Raw genomic sequence first — 25,090 nt, forward strand, 5'->3', positions numbered from 1 at the left:
ACTCCCTCAGTACTGACCCTCTGACAGTGCGGCACTCCCTCAGTACTGACCCTCTGACAGTGCGGCACTCCCTCAGTACTGACCCTCTGACAGTGCGACACTCCCTCAGTACTGACCCTCTGACAGTGCAGCACTCCCTCAGCACTGACCCTCTGACAGTGCGGCACTCCCTCAGCACTGACCCTCTGACAGTGCGGCACTCCCTCAGTACTGACCCTCTGACAGTGCGGCACTCCCTCAGTACTGACCCTCTGACAGTGCGGCACTCCCTCAGTACTGACCCTCTGACAGTGCGGCACTCCCTCAGTACTGACCCTCTGACAGTGCGGCACTCCCTCAGTACTGACCCTCTGACAGTGCGGCACTCCCTCAGTACTGACCCTGTGACAGTGCGGCACTCCCTCAGTACTGACCCTCTGACAGTGCAGCACTCCCTCAGTACTGACCCTCTGACAGTGCGGCACTCCCTCAGTACTGACCCTCTGACAGTGCGGCACTCCCTCAGTACTGACCCTCTGACAGTGCGACACTCCCTCAGTACTGACCCTCTGACAGTGTGGCACTCCCTCAGTACTGACCCTCTGACAGTGCGGCACTCCCTCAGTACTGACCCTCTGACAGTGCGGCACTCCCTCAGCACTGACCCTCTGACAGTACGGCACTCCCTCAGTACTGACCGTCTGACAGTGCGGCACTCCCTCAGTACTGACCCTCTGACAGTGCGGCACTCCCTCAGTACTGACCCTCTGACAGTGCGGCACTCCCTCAGTACTGACCCTCCCACAGTGCGGCACTCCCTCAGTACTGACCCTCTGACAGTGCGGCACTCCCTCAGCACTGACCCTCTGACAGTGCGGCACTCCCTCAGTACTGACCCTCTGACAGTACAGCACTCCCTCAGTACTGACCCTCTGACAGTGCGGCACTCCCTCAGTACTGACCCTCTGACAGTGCGGCACTCCCTCAGTACTGACCCTCTGACAGTGCGGCACTCCCTCAGTACTGACCCTCTGACAGTGCAGCACTCCCTCAGTACTGACCCTCTGACAGTGCGGCGCTCCCTCAGTACTGACCCTCTGACAGTGCGGCACTTCCTCAGTACTGACCCTCTGACAGTGCGGCACTCCCTCAGTACTGACCCTCTGACAGTGCGGCACTCCCTCAGTACTGACCCTCTGACAGTGCGGCACTCCCTCAGTACTGACCCTCTGACAGTGCGACACTCCCTCAGTACTGACCCTCTGACAGTGCGGCACTTCCTCAGTACTGACCCTCTGACAGTGCGGCACTCCCTCAGTACTGACCCTCTGACGGTGCGGCTCTCCCTCAGTACTGACCCTCTGACAGTGCGGCACTCCCTCAGTACTGACCCTCTGACAGTGCGGCACTCCCTCAGTACTGACCCTCTGACAGTGCGGCACTTCCTCAGTACTGACCCTCTGACAGTGCGGCACTCCCTCAGTACTGACCCTCTGACAGTGTGGCACTCCCTCAGCACTGGCCCTCTGACAGTGCGGCACTCCCTCAGTACTGACCCTCTGACAGTGCGACACTCCCTCAGTACTGACCCTCTGACAGTGCGACACTCCCTCAGTACTGACCCTCTGACAGTGCGGCACTCCCTCGGTACTGACCCTCTGACAGTGCGGCACTCCCTCAGTACTGACCCTCTGACAGTACGGCACTCCCTCAGTACTGACCCTCCGACAGTGCAGCACTCCCTCAGTACTGACCCTCTGACAGTGCGGCACTCCCTCAGTACTGACCCTCTGACAGTGCGGCACTCCCTCAGTACTGACCCTCTGACAGTGCGGCACTCCCTCAGTACTGACCCTCTGACAGTGCGGCACTCCCTCAGTACTGACCCTCTGACAGTGCGGCACTCCCTCAGTACTGACCCTCTGACAGTGTTACACTCCCTCAGCACTGACCCTCTGACAGTGCGGCACTCCATCAGTACTGACCCTCCGACAGTGCGGCACTCCCTCAGTACTGACCCTCTGACAGTGCGACACTCCCTCAGTACTGACCCTCTGGCAGTGCGGCACTCCCTCAGTACTGACCCTCTGACAGTGCGGCACTCCCTCAGTACTGACCCTCTGACAGTGCGGCACTCCCTCAGTACTGACCCTCTGACAGTGCGACACTCCCTCAGTACTGACCCTCTGACAGTGCGGGGCTCCCACAGTCCTGACCCTCTGACAGTGCGACACTCCCTCAGTACTGACCCTCTGACAGTGCAGCACTCCCTCAGCACTGACCCTCTGACAGTGCAGCACTCCCTCAGCACTGACCCTCTGACAGTGCGGCACTCCCTCAGTACTGACCCTCTGACAGTGCGGCGCTCCCTCAGTACTGACCCTCTGACAGTGCAGCTCTCCCTCAGCACTGACCCTCCGACAGTGCGGCGCTCCCTCAGTACTGACCCTCTGACAGTGCGGCACTCCCTCAGTACTGACCCTCTGACAGTGCGGCGCTCCCTCAGTACTGACCCTCTGACAGTGCGGCACTCCCTCAGTACTGACCCTCTGACAGTGCGGCCCTCCCTCAGTACTGACCCTCTGACAGTACGGCACTCCCTCAGTACTGACCGTCTGACAGTGCGGCTCTCCCTCAGTACTGACCCTCTGACAGTGCGGCACTCCCTCAGCACTGACCCTCTGACAGTGCGACACTCCCTCAGCACTGACCCTCCAACAGTGCGGCGCTCCCTCAGTACTGACCCTCTGACAGTGCGGCACTCCCTCAGTACTGACCCTCTGACAGTGCGGCGCTCCCTCAGTACTGACCCTCTGACAGTGCAGCTCTCCCTCAGCACTGACCCTCCGACAGTGCGGCGCTCCCTCAGTACTGACCCTCTGACAGTGCGGCACTCCCTCAGTACTGACCCTCTGACAGTGCGGCGCTCCCTCAGTACTGACCCTCTGACAGTGCGGCACTCCCTCAGTACTGACCCTCTGACAGTGCGGCCCTCCCTCAGTACTGACCCTCTGACAGTACGGCACTCCCTCAGTACTGACCGTCTGACAGTGCGGCTCTCCCTCAGTACTGACCCTCTGACAGTGCGGCACTCCCTCAGCACTGACCCTCTGACAGGGGGACACTCCCTCAGTACAGACCCTCTGACAGTGCGACACTCCCTCAGCACTGACCCTCCAACAGTGCGGCGCTCCCTCAGTACTGACCCTCTGACAGTGCGGCACTCCCTCAGTACTGACCCTCCAACAGTGCGGCGCTCCCTCAGTACTGACCCTCTGACAGTGCGGCGCTCCCTCAGCACTGACCCTCCAACAGTGCGGCGCTCCCTCAGTACTGACCCTCCGACAGTGAGGCACTCCCTCAGTACTGACCCTCTGACAGTGCGGCACTCCCTCAGTACTGACCCTCCAACAGTGCGGCGCTCCCTCAGTACTGACCCTCTGACAGTGCGGCACTCCCTCAGTACTGACCCTCCAACAGTGCGGCGCTCCCTCAGTACTGACCCTCCGACAGTGAGGCACTCCCTCAGTACTGACCCTCTGACAGTGCGGCACTCCCTCAGTACTGATCCTCTGACAGTGCGGCACTCCCTCAGCACTGACCCTCTGACAGTGCGGCACTCCCTCAGTACTGACCCTCTGACAGTGCGGCACTCCCTCAGTACTGATCCTCCGACAGTGCGGCACTCCCTCAGTACTGACCCTCTGACAGTGCGGCACTCCCTCAGTACTGACCCTCCGACAGTGCGGCACTCCCTCAGTACTGACCCTCTGACAGTGCGGCACTCCCTCAGTACTGACCCTCTGACAGTGCGGCACTCCCTCAGCACTGACCCTCTGACAGTGCGGCACTCCCTCAGTACCGGATTATTGTCTGGATGGTTTCAGAACTGCCTTTCCGAGACTGGTGTGTGAACTGACCTCTGTACATGCACACATTATATTGTCCTCTTAACAGTATCAGACTCCTTTTGTTGAGCTGGATGAACACAGCAGGCCAAGCAGCATCTTAGGAGCACAAAATTTGACATTTCAGGACATTTCATCAGAAAAGGGGAGGGGAGAGGATTCTGAAATAAATAGGGAGAGAGGGGGAGGCGGACCGAAGATGGATAGAGGAAAAGATAGGTGGAGAGGAGAGTATAGGTGGGGAATCTCCTCTCCACCTATCTTCTCCTCTGTCCATCTTCGGTCCGCCTCCCCCTCTCTCCCTATTTATTTCAGAATCCTCTCCCCCTCCCCTTTTCTGATGAAATGTCCCGAAATGTCAGCTTTTGTGCTCCTAAGATGCTGCTTGGCCTGCTGTGTTCATCCAGCTTCACATTTTGTTATCTCAGATTCTCCAGCATCTGCAGTTCCCATTATCTCTGGCTTTCTGTGCAGGTTTACTTGTATCGGTGTGGCAGCTTCTCTGTCAGATTGAGGGGACAGAAAATGATCAGTGTTAATGGCACCAGAAGGTTTGGACAGTGTCCATCAGCCCTGACTCACTGACATGTGCCAGCTGACAAACAATTTCTTCTTTTCAAATTTGTTATTTTTATTTTGAAGTGGCACTCTGGCTCCTGTCTATCTATGTAATCTCTCCAGCCCCACATAAAGTGACATATGGCTCTCCTCTAATTCTGTCCTGCTGGTTATAATCACTTGTGCCTTCAGCTGTGTTTAGCATAAGCCCTTGGGTTTTCTCCCTTTCACTCAACTTTGTTCCCCTCCTCGTAAAATGCTTCAAAAACTCTCTTTGTCCAATCTGTTGGTGATTTGACCGGACACCTCCAAAAGGAGGTATGTTATCTGAATGGTGAGAGGCTGCACAGCTCTGAAATGCAGAGGGATCTGGGTGTCCTAATCATGAATCACAGAAAGTTCATACGCAGGTACAGCAAGTAATCATGAAAGCTCATCAAATGTATTAGTTTATTGTGATGGAAATGAATTCAAAAGCAGAGAGGTTATGCTCTAGTTTCCAGGGAATTGGTGAGATCACATCAGGAATGTGTGCACAGTTTTGGTTTCATTATTTAAGTAAGAAAAGATATTATTAAACTAGAAAGAGTGCAGAAAAGATTTACTAAGATACTACCTGGACTGGAAGGCTTGAGTTTTCAGGAAAGGTTGGATAGGCTGGGACTTTTTCATTGGAGTGTAGGACACTGGGAGATGATCCTATCAAGGTCTATAAAACCATGAGGGACAAAGATACGGTAGATAGCCAACAGCATTTTATCCCATGTTAGGGAAGTCTAAAACTAGAGGGCATAGGCTTAATGTGAGAGGGGAGAGATGCAAAAGGGTGCAGAGGGGCAATTTTTTGACACAGAGTGTGGTGACTGTCTGGGACCAACTGCCAGATGTACTGGTGGGAGTGAGTATAACGTGCTCACTTCAGAAACATTTGGTCAGGTACACGGGATGGATAGGGAGGGAGGGACATAGACCAAGTGCAGACAAATGGGACTAGTTTAAATTGTGAAAACTGGGCAGCATGGACAAGTTGGGCCTAAGGGCCTATTTCATGCTGTAAACCTCTGTGACTCAATGATTCTGAGGTTTTACAGAGTAATACTTGGAATGGGCAGGTTCCTATGGACTGGTTGGATGGACTAGGCCTGTATCTATAGCAGGTCCCTTGAGGAAGGGATGGCCAGTTGCCGAGTGGAGGCACTGTATCAAATATTCATTCCGTTCTGACACAAAAATAAAACAGAAAGGTGGACTGACCATGAGAAAGAAGGAAAATTTGGGAGAGTATTAGATCCAGGCAAATGTGAGGTGATGCATTTTGGAAGATCTGATTCAAGGGCGAACTATACAGTAAATGGAAAAGTCCTCGGGAAAATTGATGAACAGAGAGAGCTGGATATTCAGGTCCATTGTTCCCTGAAGGTGACAACGCAGGTCAATAGAGTGGTCAAGAAGGCATACGGCATGCTTTCCTTCATTGGGCGGGGTATTGAGTACAAGAGTTGGCAGGTCATGTTGCAGTTGTATAGGACTTTGGTTCAGCCACATTTGGAGTACTGTGTACAGTTCTGGTCGCCACATTACCAAAAGGATGTGGATGCTTTGGAAAGGGTGCAGAGGCACTTCACCAGGATGTTGCCTGGTATGGAGGGTGCTAGCTACGAAGAGAGGTTAAGTAGATTAGGATTATTTTCATTAGAAAGACGGCGATTGAGGGGGACCTGATTGGGGTCTATAAAATCATGAGAGGTATAGACAGGGTGGATAGCAAGAAGCTTTTTCCCAGAGTGGGGGACTCAGTTACTAGGGGTCATGAATTCAAAGTGAGAGAAGGAAAGTTTAAGGGAGATATGTGAGAAAAGTTCTTTACACAGAGGGTGGTGGGTGCCTGGAACACGTTGCCAGCGGAGGTGGTAGACGCAGACACGTTAGTGTCTTTTAAGATATATTTGGACAGGTACATGGATGGGCAGGGAGCAAATGGACACAGACCGTTAGAAAATAGATGACAGGTTTAGATAGAGGATCTTGATCGGCACAGGCTTGGAGGGCTGAAGGGCCTGTTCCTGTGCTGTAATTTTCTTTGTTCTTTATCCAAGAAAGCATGAGACAAGTTGGTCAGTGAAGTAGCAGACCTGATGTTTGGGAGCAGTTTAGAGTTAAGAATCGGCGGAGAAAGGGATTGATTAAGTGGGATAATACAAAACTAGAGTGAGGTTCTGTGGAACATACACACAACTGAGTATCAAACTTTCTATAAGTAACAGAGCAAAATTGTCAATATTCCTTTCTCGTTACACAATACCCAGTCTCGGATAGCCTGTTCTCCAGCAAAAAACAGAAAACAATGAAAAATCTCAGCAGATCTGGCAGCGTCTGCAGAGAGAGAAACAGAATTAACATTTCGAGCCTGGTGACTCTTCTTCAGAAGGTTGTACTGGAGAAGGGTCACTGGACCTGAAACATTGACTCTGCCTACTCTCCACAGGGCTTGCTGAATCTCTCTAGCAATTTTGTTTCAGATTTCCAGCATCTGAAGCTCTTTGTTTTATATTATAATGGCCTCCTCTCTTTGGTTCCTCATGATTTTAGCAAATGGTGGTGCAGGTTTAGGGGCTGAATGGCCAACTCCTGCTCTGAATCCATACGGTCATATGTAAATAAATGAAGAGTAGAAGATTATTGAAGACAAATATAAGTCTCCTGCAGTCAGCAACAGGGAAAGCTATAATGGGGAAAACTTTGATGGCAAATCAATTAATGTCAAATCTTTACAGTAAGGTCTCCCAAAAGAAAGTCGTGTGCAAAATGAAATCACATGAGATTGTGGGCAGTTTACTGACATGGATAGGGAGGGTCTAGGCCCGAAACGTCAGCTTTTGTGCTCCTGAGATGCTGCTTGGCCTGCTGTGTTCATCCAGCTCCACACTTTGTTGTCTCTTATCATGGAAAGGGAGCTGGCTGGCAGGAAACAAAGTGCAGCAATAAACAGGTCATTTTCTGAGAGGCTGTCAGTGAGTAGCAGGGTACCACAGGGATCAGGGCTTGGGTCCCAGTTATCCACAACGTATAGGAGTAATATTCAAAGTCTGCAGATGTCACAAAGCTGGGAGGGACAGTAAGCTGGGTGGAGGATGCAGAGATGCTTCAGTGTGATTTGAACAGGCTGAGTGAGTGGGAAATTGCATGTAATGTGGAGAAATGTGAGGTTATCACTTCGCAGGCAAAAATAAGAAGGCGTATTACTGACTGAATGGCTGTAAATTGGGAGAGGGGAGTGTGCAGTGGGACCTGGGTGTCCTTGTGCACCAGTCGCTGAAGGTAAGCATGCAGGTGCAGCAGGCAGTAAAGAAGGGAAATGGTATGTTGGCCTTCATTGTGAGAGGTTTCGAGTACAGGAGCAGGGATGTGTTGTTGCAGTTATACAGGGCCTCGGCGAGACCGAGCCTGGAATACTGTGTGCAGTTTTGGTCTCCTTTCCTGAGGAAGGCTGCTCTGGTTATGGAGGGAGTGCAGCAGAGGTTTACCGTCTCCAAAGCTGCCACATCCTTCCTGTAGTGTACCACCTGAAGCACACTCAGTACCCTGAATGTGGCCTGACCAAAGTCTTATGCAGCTGCCACACGACTTGCCAACTTTTATACTCAATGCTCCGACAGATGGTACATATTCTTTCCCACCTTATCCAGCTGTGTTCCCACTTTCAGGGAGCAATGGGCTTTGGCCCAATTATCTCTCTGTCTATCGATGCTCCTCAGGGCTCTGCCATTAATTATATACCTTTCTTTCACATTTGACCTCCCAAACTACATCACCTCACACTTGTTCTGAAGAAGGGTCACTGGACCTAAAATCTTAAATCTGATTTCTTTACACTGATGCTGCCAGGCATAAAACATAGAACATAGAACAAAGAACATAGAATAATACAGCACAGTACAGTACAGGCCCTTCGGCCCATGATGTTGTGCTGACCTATTATCCTCTTCTAAGATCAAACTACCCTGCATACCCTACATTTTACTATCCTCCATGTGCCTATCCAAGAGTCACATAAAAGTCTCTAAAGTATCTGACTCCACTACCACTGCAGGCAGCACATTCCACACACCCACCACTCTCTGTGAGAAGAACCTACCTCTGACATCTCCCATATACCTTCCTCCAATCACCCTAAAATTATGCCCCCTCGTAATAGTCATTTCTGCCCTGGGAAAAAGTCTCTGACTATCCACTATATCTATGCCTCTCAACATCTTGTAAACCTCTATCAAGTCACCTCTCATCCTTCATCGCTCCAATGAAAAAAGCCCTATCTTCCTCAACCTTTCTGCATAAGAGCTGTTCTCCAGTCCAGGCAGCATCCTGATAAATCTCCTCTGCACCCTCTCTAAAGCTTCCATAGCTTTCCTGTAATGAGGCAACCGGAACTGAACACAATATTCCAAGTGTGGCCTAACCAGGGTTTTACAGAGCTGCAGCATAACCTCACGATCTTTGTCAAGGCCCTAGAAATGTAATGTGGTGTTGGCCAGTGTAGACTTAGAGTCAACGTTTTGTTGGTGCTGACTTGATGGGCCAAAAGGCCTCTTCTGTATCATGTGATTCAATGAATCTGTGATCTAAAAAGCCTGATCTCTGGCATGATCCACCACAGGTGGATCTGGGAAACTGTCCCGAATACACTCTATGAATTCTCCCTCATGCCCCATCTACATGGAGATGAAAGTCACCCATGGTTCGTGTATTACCTTTGCCACATATCCACTCTATCTCCTGGTTTATTCTCTGTCCCACCGGGCAGCTACATAAGGAGCAATACACGACTCCCACCAGGATCTGCTTCCTTCTGTATTCCTTATTGCCATCTGAATAGATTCAGTCACATCCATTCAACTCCTACAATTTCCTACAATTGTTCTTATTCCATCCCATACACACAATTCCCAAAGTGCCAACTGGAATGAGCCCTCAGGTAGAGGATGAGAGAAGGTGGAGGAGAAAGCAAGACATGTTGAAGGAAGAGAATAGAGCGAGTGAGTGAGAAAGAGACAGTGAGTGAAAGAGAGTAGAGTGAGAGAGAGGGATGGTGAGAGGGAGGGTGAGGGTGAGAGGGAGGGTGAGGGTGAGGGTGAGAGAGAGGGTGAGGGTGAGGGGCAGTGAAGGGTGGAAGGGGGAGGTTGGTGGAGAGGGGGACAGTGAGGGGGATGGTGAGGGGGACGGTGAGGGGGGATTGAGGGGGTCGGTGAAGGGGAGGGACGGTGAGGGGGCAGGGGAGGGTTGGGGGTTGAAGGGGGCGAGGGGGAAGGTGACAGTGGGAGGGAGATGGGGATGGTGAGGGCAGGGTTGACGGGGGGTTGAGGGCGATGGTGAGGGGGACGGTAGGGGGATGGTGAGGGGGACAGTGAGGGGGTGTTGAGGGGGACAGTGAGGGGGACGGTGAGTGGGACGGTGAGGGGGGATTGAGGGGGACGGTGAGGGGGACGGTGAGGGGGATGGTGAGGGGGAGGGACAGTGAGGGGGCAGGGGAGGGTCGGGATTGAAGGGGGGTGAGGGGGCAGGTGACGGTGGGGGGGGTGATGGGGATGGTGAGGGGGGGTTGAGGGGGATGGTGAGGGGGTCGGTGAGGGGTATGGTGAGGGGTTTGAGGGGAATGGTGAGGGGACAGTGAGGGGGGATTGAGGGGGTCGGTGAGGGGGAGGGACGGTGAGGGGGCAGGGGAGGGTTGGGGGTTGAAGGGGGGTGAGGGGGAAGGTGACAGTGGGAGGGAGATGGGGATGGTGAGGGGGGGGTTGACGGGGGGTTGAGGGGGATGGTGAGGGGGACGGTGAGGGGGATGGTGAGGGGGAGGGACAGTGAGGGGGCAGGGGAGGGTCGGGGTTGAAGGGTCGTGAGGGGGAAGGTGACGGTGGGGAGGGTGATGGGGATGGTGAGGGGGTCAGTGAGGGGTATGGTGAGGGGGTTGAGGGGGATGGTGAGGGGATGGTGAGGGGGACGGTGAGGGAGATGGTGAGGGGGGGTTGACGGGGACGGTGAGGGGGACAGTGAGCAGGACGGTGAGGGAGATGGTGAGGGGGACGGTGGGGGTTGTTGAGGGGATGGTGAGTGGATGGTGAGGGGAACAGTGAGGGGGGATTGAGGGGGATGGTGAGAGGATGGTGAGGGGGATGGTGAGGGGGGGTTGAGGGGGATGGTGAGGGGATGGTGAGGGGGATGGTGAGGGGGTTGGTGAAAGTGAGGGTGGGGGGGTGAAGGGGATGGTGAGGGGGACGGTGAGGGGGGTGGTGAGAGTGAGGGTGGGGCGGTGAAGGGAGTGTGAGGGGGACAGTGAGGGGGGTGTGAGGGGGATGGTGAGGGGGGTGTTGAGGGGGACGGTGAGGGGGACAGTGAGGGGGATGGTGAGGGGGATGGTGAGGGGGGTGGTGAGGGGGTGGTGAAGGGGACGGTGAGGGGGATGGTGAGGGGGGTGGTGAGGTGGGTGGTGAAGGGGACGGTGAGGGGGATGGTGAGGGGGGTGGTGAGGGGGTTGGTGAGGGGTGTGGTGAGGGGTGTGGTGAGGGGGACGGTGAAGGGGGATGGTGAGGGGGGTGGTGAAGGGGACGGTGAGGGGGATGGTGAGGGAGGGCTGTGAGGGAGATGGTGAGGGGGATGGTGAGGAGGTTGGTGAAGGGGGATGGTGAGGCTGGGTGTGGGGGGACAGTGAGGAGGATGGTGAGGGGGACAGTGAGGGGGGTGGTGAGGGGGATGGTGAAGGGGGTGGTGAGGGGGACGGTGAGGGGGGGCTGTGAGGGGGATGGTGAGGGGGGTGGTGAGGAGGTTGGTGAAGGGGGATGGTGAGGCTGGGTGTGGGGGGACAGTGAGGAGGATGGTGAGGGGGACAGTGAGGAGGATGGTGAGGGGGACGGTGAGGGGGATGGTGAGGGGGACGGTGAGGGGGACGGTGAGGGGGGTGGTGAGGGGGATGGTGAAGGGGGTGGTGAGGCTGGGTGTGAGGGGGATGGTGAGGGGGATGGTGAGGGGGACAGTGAGGCGGGTGGTGAGGGGGACGGTGAGGGGGGTGGTGAGGCTGGGTGGTGAGGGGGATGGTGAGGGGGACGGTGAGGGGGGTGGAGAGGGGGACGGTGAGGCTGGGTGTGAGGGGTGTGGTGAGGGGGGTGGTGAGGGGGTGGTGAGGGGGGTGGTGAGGGGGGTGGTGAGGTGGTGGTGAGGGGTGTGGTGAGGGGGGTGGTGAGGGGGACAGTGAGGGGTGTGGTGAGGGGGTGGTGAGGCTGGGTGGTGAGGGGGGCTGTGAGGGGGGTGGTGAGGGGGTGGTGAGGGGTGTGGTGAGGGGGTGGTGAGGGGGGCTGTGAGGGGTGTGGTGAGGGGGTGGTGAGGCTGGGTGGTGAGGGGGATGGTGAGGGGGATGGTGAGGGGGACAGTGAGGGGGGTGGTGAGGGGGGCTGTGAGGAGTGTGGTGAGGGGGTGGTGAGGCTGGGTGTGAGGGGGGTGGTGAGGGGGGTGGTGAGGGGGTGGTGAGGGGTGTGGTGAGGGGGTGGTGAGGCTGGGTGTGAGGGGGGTGGTGAGGGGGGTGGTGAGGGGGTGGTGAGGGGGGTGGTGAGGGGGTGGTGAGGGGTGTGGTGAGGGGGTGGTGAGGGGGGCTGTGAGGAGTGTGGTGAGGGGGTGGTGAGGCTGGGTGTGAGGGGGGTGGTGAGGGGGGTGGTGAGGGGGTGTTGAGGGGGGTGGTGAGGGGGTGGTGAGGGGTGTGGTGAGGGGGTGGTGAGGCTGGGTGTGAGGGGGGTGGTGAGGGGGGTGGTGAGGGGGTGGTGAGGGGGGTGGTGAGGGGGTGGTGAGGGGTGTGGTGAGGGGGGTGGTGAGGGGGGTGGTGAGGGGTGTGGTGAGGGGGTGGTGAGGGGGTGGTGAGGGGGGCTGTGAGGGGGGTGGTGGGGGGGGGGGTAAGAATGTCAGGAAGTTGAAGAGTACAGAATATGGGCCCCTCAGCGAGCAATCTGTGCTTTCAGTGCTCGTCTCTGTATTCAGGCTTGCCTCCTTGACAATGCTTCTTATTAATTGCTCCAATCAGCGAACACAGGAATGCTGCTAAAATCACCTCAGTAGTTTTGGAGTGTGTGAGAAATGTGCCACACTGACAGATAATGTTCCAGTGGGGACTAATCTACAGACTGCAAAGCAATTTACACCACCTCAGGTGTGCTGCCTTGCTCGAGTCAGTCTCGGATCAATTTTACTTTACAATCAGCAGGCAATCCCTCATCTAAATTATTTGCAACTTCAATTTACACTTGCAGGAGTTTTGTAGTGTCTGGCAATTCTCTGTCACTGAGAGGTCGACATGCACGTCTGTTTCCTCATTCTATCTGATTGAAGCAGCTCTCACTGATTTCTGATTTTAAAGAGGCCTGTTTGGCCCATGTTTGAGGAAGAAGGAGATTGTTACAAGCCCAGGATGGGACCTCTCTGATGTTGATTTGCCACGATTGAGGGAAGCGCTGTCAGCAGATGTTAGACAGAGGTAATACAGGCTGTCAATCTCTCCAAAGGAATGGAGATATTTCAGTGTGTCCAGCAAAACCCGCCCCAAAGCTTCACTGAGCTAGTAGAACCCACATCCAGAATCACAGAAAGGTTCAAACACAGAAGAGACCTGTCTCTGCTGGTTTTCTGTAAAGAACAACTCTGTGAGAGTCACTCGCCTGGCTTTCCTCACATCCCTGTGCATTGTTTCTTTTCAGATAATGATCCAAGTCCCTCACGAAATCCTTAAATGAACCTGCCTGTCCTGCACACTCTCAGACAGTACATTCCAGACCCTAACCCCTTGAGTGAACCTGCCTCCCCCACACTCTCAGACAGTACATTCCAGACCCTAACCCCTTGAGTGAACCTGCCTGCCCCCCACACTCTCAGACAGTACATCCCAGACCCTAACCCCTCGAGTGAACCTGCCTCTCCCACACTCTCAGACAGTACATTCCAGACCCTAACCCCTTGAGTGAGCCTGCCTGCCCCCCACACTCTCAGACAGTACGTACCAGACCCTAACCACTCAATACACCAAAAAGCTTTTACTCATCAAATTGAAAGAACTGCAGATGCTGTAAATCAGGAACAAAAACAGAAGTTGCTGAAATAGCTCAGCAGGTCTGGCAGCATCTGTGAAGAAATAAACAGAGTTCCTGTTTTGGGTCCAGTCTGAGGAAGGGTCACTGGACCCGAAACAATAACTCTGATTTCTTATTCACAGATGCTGCCAGTACTGCTCAGCTATTTCTGCAACTTTGTTTTTGTTTTCATTAACGGTTTGTTTTTCATCAATTCAAATTTCCAAATTTCATCAATTTGTTTTTATGCTAACTACCTTTAATCTGTGCCCTCTTATTGATCCTTCCACAAATGTGCATGTTTTCTACCTAACTCTATCGGTCTAAAGCTCTGAGGAAATGAAATACTTCTCCAGGTCTTGCCCCAGCCTCCCTTCACCAACCCAAGTGAAAGAACTCCAGCGAGGCCTCTATCCCAACATCAGGCTGCCCTTTATTTCCACAGAAACAGCCCTTGATTTCAGTGCTGCCTCGCGCTGAGGCCGGTACCAGAGCCACAGTATCACTGACACTCCCCTTTCCACCTGTCAGCTCGGGCATCCTGATCGGATCAAATAAACAGCCCCAATCAGGGAACTCAAATTCTACGGTATCCAGCTGGCTGACCCTATTACAATCACTGCAGAGAACAATATCAATTTCTCCAAACCACCTCTATCACCCCAGGTGCCATTCTGAATCCTCTTCTGCACTTAATCCACATCCTTCCTATTGTGCAGTACCCACAACTATGCACAATTCTCCAGCTGAGGTCCAATTAGTGTCTGAATCAGGTCCTTATTCCTGCACTCCATGTCCCTAATAATGAAGCTGGGAATACTGTCTATTTTATTAACTGCCCTCTTCAACTGTCCTGTCACCTTTAATAATTTCTGTACACACACCAGCTTCTCTTGTTCCTGCACCCGCTCCCCTTTCAGAGTGGTACCTTGATTTTACACTGTCTCTCCTTGTTCTTTGTAGCAAAGTGTCTCACCTCATATTTCTCCACGTTGAAATCCATCTGCTACCAACCTGTCCACTCCACCAACCTGGCAATGTCCTTTTGACGTCCTACACCGTCCTCAGCTTACTGTTTAATGAGGTTTCATACCATCTTCAAGTACAGAGGCTGTCCTCAATAAACCAAGCTGTAGATCATTTCTATACATCAGAGAAAATAGGTCCCCCTGGGAGTCTTCACTACAAACCATTCACCTGACTGAAAAACATCCATTTACTGTAACCCTCTATTTTCCATCACTCAGCCAAAGTTATATTCATAATGTCAAAATTGTGTCTTTCAAATGTTTTTTTAATTTAACTTTTTTTCTAATCAATCTGTTCAGAGATGTGTCTTTTATACATGCGCTCTAACTTGCCTCACAAGATATGTTGGGGATGTTTATGGGTCTTTTAGATTAGCATCTGAATATTCAAGGATTGGAGGGATATGGACCAAGGGCAGGCTGAAGGGATTAGTTTAATTTGGTATCATGTGCAGCACAACATCATGGGCTGAACAGCCCATTCCTTTGCTGTACTGTTCTATATTCTACGTTCTAACTCTGTGCTGAATGTATTCTGGAAGCCTGTATACACTCCATCAACAGCACTACCCTCGTCAATCTTCTACGTTACCTCTTCTAAAAACTCCAGCAAGTTACTGAAACATAATTTTCCCTTAAGACATTCATGCTGGTTCTCTTTAATTAATCCACATTTGTCCATGTGCTCATTAAATTTGTTCCAAATTATTGTTTCAAGAAGTTTCCCAGCCAATGAGGTTTAACTGACTGTTTTGTAGTCGCTTGGCTTATCCTTGCAGCTCATTTTGAACAAGAGTGGAATGAGAAAACAGAAGTTGCTGGAAAAGCTCAGCAGGTCTGGCAGCATTTGTGAACAAAAAAATCAGAGTTAACATTTCGGGTCCAGTGACCCTTCCTCAGAACTAATGATCTGTAATCCTCAGGCATCTGGCACAAGTTCAAGTCTAAGGAAGACTGGAAGAATATGCCCAGTGTCTCTGCAATTTCAATTCTCACTTTCCTTATGATCATGCCTGGCATCTCATCTGCTCCTAATGCCTCGGACTCTTTAAGTAAAAGAAATTTGTTCCCTAATATCCTTTAACTGGCCATTCCTACCTGGTCTTACCCTTGTGTGTCTCAAGCTCCATAGCAATGTGGTTAACTCTTAACTGGTTCAAACATTTAGTTGTTCCTCTTCAACCCGCTGGGTCCTGTCCTGACTCCTGACATTGACAAGCTGGGCTCCCTCTGAGCAGTGCAGCAAGGGACCACCACCTATGGCTGGGCTAGCATGGCCTGGGATGGGCTGGAATAGACTGCAATAGGGCTAGGGTTAGGGTTAGGGTTAGGGTTAGTGTTAGCTGGGCTAGCATGGCCTGGGATGGGCTGGAACAGACTGCGATAGGGTTAGGGTTAGGGTTAGGGTTAGCTGGGCTAGCATGGCCTAGGATGGGCTGGAACAGACTGCGATAGGGTTAGGGTTAGGGTTAGGGTTAGGGTTAGCTGGGCTAGCATGGCCTGGGATGGGCTGGAATAGACTACGATAGGGTTAGGGTTAGGGTTAGGGTTAGCTGGGCTAGCTTGGCCTGGGATGGGCTGGAATAGACTGGGATAGACTGGGATGGGCTGGAATAGACTGGGATAGACTTGGATGGGCTGAAATAGACTGGGATAGACTTGGATGGGCTGAAATGGGCTAGGATAGACTGGAATGGGCTGGAAGGGAACTGCGATGGGCTGGAGAACACTGGGATGTTGTGAATTACGTGGATGTGACTTTAAGATGTGCTTTTACCCATATCTTAAACTGCTGACTATTACGATGACCAAGTCAGATGTGACCCATGAGCCTAGTCTGCAGCAGGGGTGTCAAACGCAGAACTCCATAGTCAGATCCCAGTTAATACTGTGCATGTCACCTTATCTGCTGATAAAGAACATTGTTCAGTCACTAATTATCATTGCATGATTGGGACACTTGCATTGAATGTTGGGGAAAAGAGGTTTAAGGTGAGCAGGGAAAGGTTTGAGGGAAATATGTGAAGAAAGTTTTTTACACACAGAGCGGTTATTGCCTACGAAAGCCGCCAGGGGAGGTGGTAGGAGCAGATATGATAGGAAGTTTAAGATGCATTTAGACTGACACATGAACAGGCAGGGAATAGAGGCACACCGATCATATTCAAGCTGATTAGTTCGATTGGAAGGGTATTGTAGTTGGCACAGATATGGTGGGCTCAAAGGTGTGTCCCTGAGCTGTACTGTTCTATATTCTGTGTTCTATTAAGTGAAGTATGTAACAGGTTGGCCAGGAAGGAAGTGGGTTAGAATGGAATGGCTGGAACAGTCTCTAATGTAGAGGTGAGGCTGGGAGCTAGGGTCAGTGACGCTGCTAGAGCACCAGACACAACTGCGACATGGTCTGTGCTGCCAACAGCATGCGAGACAGTGCAATGTGCTGCTCTGCAGGATCTACAAGTAATGAAGAGGGTTGATAAGGGCAGAGTCATGGCTGCGATCTACATGGGCTTCAGCAAGGCATGCAACTAGGTTCCTTGTGGTACAGTTCTGAGGTAGGGTCACCAGACCCGAAATGTTTTCCTTCACAGATGCTGCCAGGCCTGCTGAGCTTTTCCAGCAACTTTGTTTTTGTTGCTCATGGTAGACTGGTTAGCAAGGTTAAATCCCATGGGGCAGATGGACAACTAGCCATGTGCATAAGGAACTGGCTTGAGGTGGAAGACAGAGGGTGATAGTGAAGGGTTGCTTTTCAGGCTGGAGGTCTGCCATGAGGATTAGTGCTGGGTCCACGGCTTTTTCTCATTTATATAAATGGTTTGGATGTGAACACAGGAGGTATGGTTAGTAAGTTTACAGATGACACCAAAATTGAAGGTGTAGTGGGCAGTGTAGAAGGTTATCACAGAGTACAACAGGACCTTGATCAGATGGGCCAATGAGCTGAGGAGTAGCAGGTGGAGTTGAATTTAGATAAATGTGAGGTGCTGCATTTTAGAAAGGCAAACCAGGGCAGGATTTATACACTTAATGGTAAAGTCCTGGGGAGTGTTACTGAACAAAGAGACCTTGGAGTGCACGTTCACTTCCTTGAAAGTGGAGTCCCAGGTAGACAGGATAGTGAAGAAGGCATTTGGGATGTGTGTCTTTATTGGTCAGTGCATTGAGTATAGGAGTTGGGAGGGTAATATTGCAGCTGTACAGGACATTGGTTAGGCTACTTTTGGAATACTGTGTGCAATTCTGGTCTCACTGCTATAGGAAGAATGGTATGAAACTTGAAAGGGTTCAGAAAAGATTTACAAGGATGTTGCCAGGGCTGGAGGGTTTGATAGATTGAGGAGCGACCTTATGGAGTTTATAGAATCATGAGGGGCACGGATAAGGTGAATAGCCAAGGGTGGGGGAGACCAAAACCAGAGGGTGTAGGTTTAAAGTGAGAGGGAAAGATTTAAAAGGGATCTAAGGGGTAAATTTTCACACAGACGGTGGTGCAGGTATGGAATGAGCTGCCAGAGGAAGTGATGGAGGCTGGTATAATTACAGCATTTAAAAGGCATTTGGATGAGTACATGAACAGTAAGGGTTTAGAGGGAGAGAGAGATAATGGGAACTGCAGATGCTGGAGAATTCCAAGATAATAAAATGCGAGGCTGGACGAACACAGCAGGCCCAGCAGCATCTCAGGAGCACAAAAGCTGACGTTTCGGGCCTAGACCCTTCATCAGAGAGGGGGATGGGGAGGGGGAACTGGAATAAATAGGGAGAGAGGGGGAGGCGGACCGAAGATGGAGAGTAAAGAAGATAGGTGGAGAGAGTGTAGGTGGGGAGGTAGGGAGGGGATAGGTCAGTCCAGGGAAGACGGACAGGTCAAGGAGGTGGGATGAGGTTAGTAGGTAGATGGGGGTGCGGCTTGGGGTGGGAGGAAGGGATGGGTGAGAGGAAGAACCGGTTAGGGAGGCAGAGACAGGTTGGACTGGTTTTGGGATGCAGTGGGTGGAGGGGAAGAGCTGGGCTGGTTGCGTGGTGCAGTGGGGGAAGGGGACGAACTGGGCTGGTTTAGGGATGCGGTGGGGGGAGGGGAGATTTTGAAACTGGTGAAGTCCACATTGATACCATATGGCTGCAGGGTTCACAGGCGGAATATGAGTTGCTGTTCCTGCAACACCCCTATCCCAGGCCCCAAGATGACATTCCACATTAAGCAGAGGTTCACCTGCACATCTGCCAATGTGGTATACTGCATCCACTGTACCCGGTGCGGCTTCCTCTACATTGGGGAAACCAAGCGGAGGCTTGGAGACCGCTTTGCAGAACACCTCCGCTCAGTTCGCAACAAACAACTGCACCTCCCAGTCGCAAACCATTTCCACTCCCCCTCCCATTCTTTAGATGACATGTCCATCATGGGCCTCCTGCACTGCCACAATGAAGCCACCCGAAGGTTGCAGGAACAGCAACTCATATTCCGCCTGGGAACCCTGAAGCCCAATGGTATCAATGTGGACTTCACCAGTTTCAAAATCTCCCCTTCCCCAACTGCATCCCAAAACCAGCCCAGTTCATCCCCTCCCCCCACTGCACCACACAACCAGCCCAGCTCTTCCCCCACACCCACTGCATCCCAAAACCAGTCCAACCTGTCTCTGCCTCCCTAACCGGTTCTTCCTCTCACCCATCCCTTCCTCCCACCCCAAGCCGCACCCCCAGCTACCTACTAACCTCGTCCCACCTCCTTGACTTGTCCGTCTTCCCTGGACTGACCTATCCCCTCCCTACCTCCCCACCTATACTCTCTCCACCTATCTTCTTTTCTCTCCATCTTCGGTCCGCCTCCCCCTCTCTCCCTATTTATTCCAGAACCCTCTCCCCATCCCCCTCTCTGATGAAGGGTCTAGGCCCGAAACGTCAGCTTTTGTGCTCCTGAGATGCTGCTTGGCCTGCTGTGTTTGTCCAGCCTCGCATTTTATTATCAAGGCTTTAGAGGGATATGGGCCAAATGCTGGCCAATGGGACTGGATTAAGTTAGGATATCTGGTTTGCATAGACAAGTTGAGCTGAAGGGTCTGTTTCCATGCTGTGCAGCTCTATGACTGCACAACTCTATCTATACTGACAGCTGGGCTGCAATCGAATCAATGGCCGAGTGGCTGACAATGGAATGGATTCCGCTCTGTGGAACCCCTGAAAGTAATGCTTTTGTGTCAGTGCAATGTGAACTTTCTGAGGTCAGGACTAGTGAATACACAGATCCATCAGCATGAAACACTGACTACAGCCTGGTCTTTGTTGCTGAACCACTTTACAGAATCCCATCAAACCAAGGCAATTTGAAAGACTCTCCAAAGCAATCTGTCTGCTTTCATTATCTGAAAGCAGTGAGACCAAATCTTCAAGCCCAGCATCGGGAAGCTAGGTAAGATAGCAGAAGCCTGGCTTCACTTCCTACAGTGACAGAAAGCTGCAATGTGATAAGGGTGGGCAGTGTTAGCCTGTATTCACTGGAGTGGAGAACAGTGAGCTGTGACAAGCTGATGGTGAGAGGACATTTCCTTGGTTGGGGGAGTAGGATTAGGGAACACAGTAATTAGGGAACATAATAACTAGGGAATACTGGCGGAGACGGAGAAAATTATTTTGTCTCCATCAGAGGGTTGTGTGCTTCTGTGGAATTTTCTTCCCCAGAAGGGTGGGTGTGGGGTCATTGACTATTTTTCGGGGAGAGGCAGATAGATTCTTGACTTTTAAGGGTGTCAAAGTTTATCAGAAAATGGCGCATTCAGTCCATCAGTAAGTTTGGTGGATGGTAGAAGACTGAATGGCCTTGCTGCTATTTTCAAGTCATCCATTGGTACGTACATGCGTAAAGAACCAACCCAATCCAGGTCTCTTTGTTGACTTTCCCTCTCTTTTTCTGAAGAGGCAGATGTATGGACTTCAGTAAAGCCTTGATAAGGTTCCACATGGTACGCTATTGGAGAAAATACAGAGGTATGGGATCGAGGGAGATTTAGCAGTTTGGATTGGAAACTGGCTTTCTGTAAGAAGGCAACGAGTGATGGTTGATGGAAAATATTCAGCCTGGAGTCATGTCACTAGTGGTGTGCCTCAAGGACCTGTTTTGGGACCACTGCTGTTTGTCATTTTTATAAATGACTTGGGCACAGGCATAGGTGGACGGGTTAGTAAGTTTGCAGATGACACTAAAGTCGGTGGAGTGGTGGACAGTGTGGAAGAATGTTGCAGGTTGCAGGGAGACTTGGATAAACTGCAGAATTGGGCTGAAAGGTGGCAAATGGAGTTCAATGTGGATAAGTGTGAGGTTATTCACTTTGGGAAGAATAATAGGAAGGCAGAATACCGGGTCAATGGAAACTTGGTAGTGTGGATGTGCAGAGGGATCTAGGTGTCCATGTACATAGATCCCTGAAAGTTGCCACCCAGGTTGATAGTGCTGTTAAGAAGGCTTACAGTGTGTTAGGTTTTATTGGTAGAGGGATTGAGTTCTGGAGCCGTGATGTCATGTTGCAACTGTACAAAACGCTAGTGCGGCCTCATTTGGAATATTATGTATAGTTCTGGTCGCCCCATTACAGGAAGGATGTGGAAGCATTGGAAAAGGTGCAGAGGAGATTTACCAGGATGTTGCCTGGTCTGGAGCGAAGGCCTTTATGAAGAAAGGCTGAGGGACTTGGGTCTGTTCTCATTGGAGAGAAGGAGGCTAAGAGGGGATTTAATAGAGACATACAAGATGATCAGAGGATTAGATAGGGTGGACAGTGAGAGTCTTTTTCTGAGGATGATGACTTCAGCTTGTACAAGGGGGCATAGCTACAAATTGAGGGGTGATAGATTTAAGACAGATGTCAGAGGCAGGTTCTTCACTCAGAGAGTGGTAAGGGCGTGGAACGCCCTGTCTGCCAGTGTAGGTAACTCAGCCACATTAGGGGCATTTAAACAGCCCTTGGATTAGCATATGGATAATGATGGGATAGTGTAGGGGGAGGGGCTTAGATTAGTGCACAGGTCGGCGCAACATTGAGGGCCAAAGGGCGTGTTCTGCGCTGTATTGTTCTATGTTCTATGTTCAATGTTCCCTAGAGCCATGGTATAGAAGCCATCTTCCCTCAGTTGCCCAACCACAGAGGCATTGGTCATATGACAGTCGGAGCCAATAGGTGATGAGTCTGAGCATGTTGTTTGGTTCTATCTGAATTCAGTGTAGATCTGAACATGTTGCAGGAATCACAGGATAGTGGGCCAGTGAGCTTGAGACTGTGTCCTCACAGCAATGTATCAACACCCATTCCTCCTCCATGACGTTAGGGCCAGGCCGTTCACTGATGGCTTGCACATTTCTTCTCCACTAATAAATGCTCTCGTGAGGAAACAGCCTGTGCCAATCTAAGACCACTGTAGATGCCCGATGTTACAGCCTGGAAGGAGGTGAAGAACAGCAGACTTATTCACCATTTGAGTCTATTTGTTATTCAATTCCACCTTGTCTGTTCTGCTTTCTAACCTGCCTTCACCTGGTACCGTCCTGAGATGTGAACGCTTTATCTCAACTGTCAGATTGCTGTCAACTTTTCATTTATTGACTTGTGAAAAGGATTCTTGATGAGAAAGCAGGAACAAGGACTTAACCTAAGCTGAGCGAAGGCAGGGGGCAGAGGTGGGAAAGCTTAACATAGGAGGAACGTCTGGGACTATACTCACTGGAGTTTAGAAGGATGAGTGGGGATCTAATTGAAACTTACAGAATACTGAATGGCCTGGACAGAGTGGATGTTGGGAAGATGTTTCCATTGGTAGGAGAGTCTAGGACCCGAAGGCACAGCCTCAGAGTAAAGGGAAGACCTTTTGGAACTGAGATAAGGAGAAACTTCTTCAGCCAGAGAGTGGGGAATCTATGGAACTCACTGCCACAGAAAGCTGTGAAGGTCAGGTCATTGAGTACATTTAAGACTGAGATAGATAGGTTCTTGATTATCAAGGGGATCAAGGGTTATGGGGAGAAAGCAGGAGAATGGGGTTGACGAACTTATCAGCCATGATTGAATGGGCGGAGTTGATGCGCTGAATGACCTAATTTCTGCTCCTATGTCTTATGATCTTATGGCATGAAGAAGGTGATCTTGGGAAGGGAGTGGCTATGTGGTTGGAAACTCAGTGCTGGGTCAACTGGAGTACCAGCCTCTGCTTCACTCAGACTCCCAGAGAGAGAGATCAAACACCTGAGGACTCCTGTAGACTCTTCCTCAGTTCACAAGGAACCACTGTCTCCTGGGCCATTTGCTGTGTTAGTGAGGCAAAATCAAACCCCTTCCATCATGGGATCTTTGATGGTTGTTCATGTTGCTTTCGGGAATGACTGGGTAAGTTTCCGTTCTGTGACTGGAGTCATTTTGGGGATTAGCCTGTGTGAGAGGTCTCAAATGAGTTCCTCCCATGTGTAGCATGTGACCCCATGGCTTGTGTTTGCTGGTGTGACTGGCCTGTCCTAATTACTGTTTCGGATCATTCTTACAGTCAGTTACAGGGTGTGTTGTTTCCAGTTCTGGGCACTGCATTACAGGAAGGATAGAGAATTTATTGGAGAGAGTGCAGGTAAGGTTTATATGGATGGCACCAGGAATGAGATACTTCAGTCGAGGGGACAGATTCGAGAAGTTGGGTCTGTTCTCCCTGAAGAGATGCAAGCTGAAAGGAAATCTGACAGATGTTTTCAAAATCACCAGTGGGACTGGACAGAGAGAGAGAGAGAGAGACACTGTTCCCACTCGGATTGAGAACCAGAGGGCGCAGTGTGGCTTGCAAAAGAAGCAAATGTGAGGTGAGGAAGAATGTTTTCATGGAGCGTGTAGTTATGAAATGGAATGTACTACCTGTAGGTAAGTGGAACCTGCTTCAATGAAAGGATGCAAGAGATATTGTGTGATTACTTAAATGGAATGTGGATTATGGGAAAAAGGCAGGAGATCAGCACTAAATCAAGATTGTCAGACAGCCAGTGCAGGCATAATGGGCCAAATATACCGTAACATCTGTGTAATTCTGGCACTGAGGCAGATAGCACCTTTTGTCACTGGAGTATCTGACTCAGAGCCGAACATCGAACAAGCCAAAAGACTAGCCTTTCCTGTTGGTTCTGACAAGTGGCAGCATTATGTAGAACATAGAACAGTAGAACATAGAACAGTACAGCACAGAACAGGCCCTTCAGCCCACAATGTTGTGCCGACCATTGATCCTCATGTATGCACCCTCAAATTTCTGTGACCATATACATGTCCAGCAGTCTCTTAAATGACCCCAATGACCTTGCTTCCACAACTGCTGCTGGCAACGCATTCCATGCTCTCACAACTCTCTGCGTAAAGAACCTGCCTCTGACATCCCCTCTATACTTTCCACCAACCAGCTTAAAACTATGACCCCTCGTGCTAGCCATTTCTGCCCTGGGAAATAGTCTCTGGCTATCAACTCTATCTATGCCTCTCATTATCTTGTATACCTCAATTAGGTCCCCTCTCCTCCTCCTTTTCTCCAATGAAAAGAGACCGAGCTCAGTCAACCTCTCTTCATAAGATAAGCCCTCCAGTCCAGGCAGCATCCTGATAAACCTCCTCTGAACCCTCTCCAAAGCATCCACATCTTTCCTATAATAGGGCGCCCAGAACTGGACGCAGTATTCCAAGTGCGGTCTAACCAAAGTTTTATAGAGCTGCAACAAGATCTCACGACTCTTAAACTCAATCCCCCTGTTAATGAAAGCCAAAACACCATATGCTTTCTTAACAACCCTGTCCACTTGGGTGGCCATTTTAAGGGATCTATGTATCTGCACACCAAGATCCCTCTGTTCCTCCACGCTGCCAAGAATCCGATCCTTAATCCTGTACTCAGCTTTCAAATTCGACCTTCCAAAATGCATCACCTCGCATTTATCCAGGTTGAACTCCATCTGCCACCTCTCAGCCCATCTCTGCATCCTGTCAATGTCCCGCTGCAGCCTACAACAGCCCTCTACACTGTCAACGACACCTCCTACCTTGGTGTCGTCTGCAAACTTGCTGACCCATCCTTCAATCCCCTCGTCCAAGTCATTAATAAAAATTACAAACAGTAGAGGCCCAAGGACAGAGCCCTGTGGAACTCCACTCACCACTGACTTCCAGGCAGAATATTTTCCTTCTACTACCACTCGCTGTCTTCTGTTGGCCAGCCAATTCTGTATCCAAGCAGCTAAGTTTCCCTGTATCCCATTCCTCCTGACCTTCTGAATGAGCCTACCATGGGGAACCTTATCAAATGCCTTACTGAAGTCCATATACACCACATCCACAGCTCGACCCTCATCAACTTTTCTAGTCACATCCTCAAAAAACTCGATCAGGTTTGTAAGGCATGACCTACCCCTCACAAAGCCGTGTTGACTGTATTTGATCAAGCCATGCTCTTCCAGATGGTCATAAATCTTATCCCTCAGAATCCTTTCTAACACCTTGCAGACGACAGA

General features: G+C 51.1%; 1 protein-coding gene across 2 annotated transcripts in view; it reads right to left on the bottom strand.

Moving 5' to 3' along the window:
* Window positions 1–25,090, bottom strand: part of cadm2b (cell adhesion molecule 2b) — an 881,902-nt gene that overhangs the window by 119,108 nt on the left and 737,704 nt on the right. The window lies entirely within an intron of this gene.

This window comes from Stegostoma tigrinum, chromosome 12, assembly GCF_030684315.1.
Source record: "Stegostoma tigrinum isolate sSteTig4 chromosome 12, sSteTig4.hap1, whole genome shotgun sequence".
Classification (NCBI taxonomy): domain Eukaryota; kingdom Metazoa; phylum Chordata; class Chondrichthyes; order Orectolobiformes; family Stegostomatidae; genus Stegostoma; species Stegostoma tigrinum.